This window comes from Fukomys damarensis, unplaced genomic scaffold, assembly GCF_012274545.1.
Source record: "Fukomys damarensis isolate Sample0158 unplaced genomic scaffold, DMR_v1.0_HiC HiC_scaffold_19, whole genome shotgun sequence".
In the NCBI taxonomy this organism is placed as follows: domain Eukaryota; kingdom Metazoa; phylum Chordata; class Mammalia; order Rodentia; family Bathyergidae; genus Fukomys; species Fukomys damarensis.
Window position 1 is genome coordinate 21623254 of NW_022900931.1, and position 1460 is coordinate 21624713.

Sequence of the window (1460 nt, forward strand, 5' to 3'; positions counted from 1 at the left end):
AGGAAGAGGAGGCCACCCTTTTGGCCTGAGCCAACTCAGGTACAGGCTGTCCCTTGAGGATAGCTGGGGGCTGTGAAGACTTCCCAAAGTCAAGGCCAGACAAGGCCAGAGCAAGCAAAGCAGGACCTCTCAAGGCAGCTTCCCAGAACCAGGTTAATCAGACCAGGAGGGGACAACTGAAAGTGGCTGTCTGCTGAGGCCACAGCAGGCTCTGTGTAGCAGGAGCAGTAAGAAAAGGTTGCTAGGGAAGACCTAGAGACCTGTGCTCGGCAAACAAGCTCAGTGAGCATCTGAAGTAAGTTCTGGGTCTTTGTGGATGCCAGGGAGGGAGCAGAGCTAAATGCTATATAGAATCGGTCTTGCGGATAGCAGAGAAAGTCAGTGAGATCCAAGGGTTTAAAGTTCAAAGTCCAAGACAAATGAGTAGAAACAGAAAAGTAAGTTCCCTGGGGCCAATCAGGAGCCAGTACATATTGACATCAACTGACAGGGCATGTTTCTCTCCACCCCTGTGAAGGGAGTGCCACCCACGGCCGGCATGGCAGACAACACACCTGGGCAGATGGGAAACTTGTGATTCAAGATGCTCACCTGCCTTTACTCATTCTGGGCCCCAAAATCTTTACACAACTCTGTGACCACATACGAGGTCACTGGGAATCAGTGGCTTGTTGTAAAGTCTGCCATGGGAACAGGAAGGGGACGCACTGACCCTAGCCATGGCTTTGATCTTTCTGGAGGTTTGCTTAACTTGGAGGTTTCACTGACTTCATGAAGACAACAAAAGATTGTGTTGAGAATGACCGAGCCATGATTTGAAATGAGACCCATAGTTAAACATTCTACTCTGTACAACTTTAGACAACACTGTTGTCTGCAGACCTGCATCACTAAACAAATGAGCAGCCCTCTCAGTTCACTTGCTTATTCTGTTTTCATAGTTTTAACTCTCTTTTTCTATTGCTCTTTTTCTATGAGTATACTTCTTTGAGGAAATTAAGATTTTACTCGTTTGAAGTCTGAATTGAAACTGTTGTTAGACTGAAAAATTGATCTCATGACACATTCCTTATATTACAACATTAAACATTCCCCTAGGAGCAAAGGTTAAGTTTTCCCTTTCTAACTGCTATTGAGTAGATACAAAAGTATTTACTCTGACCAATGACCTTTTAAAGGAGGCAAAACAAAATCATTTCCTCCTATATTTTTAATACAGCAATGAAGGTCTAATATTTGTACAGAGTCTAAAGCCTCAGGATTTTGGGATGGTCACCCGGTGGAAAGGAGAGAGGAAACCAGTACCACTTGAGTACTCAGCGACCAAGCACTGTGCTGGTGATTTCCTGTATATTTTATCATTAAATCCTCAGAATGACCTGCAAAGGCATCTTGACTCCCACTTTTCCCTATGAATATTCTGACTTCCAGAGAGAATAAGCTTTGTAGATCTTATAACT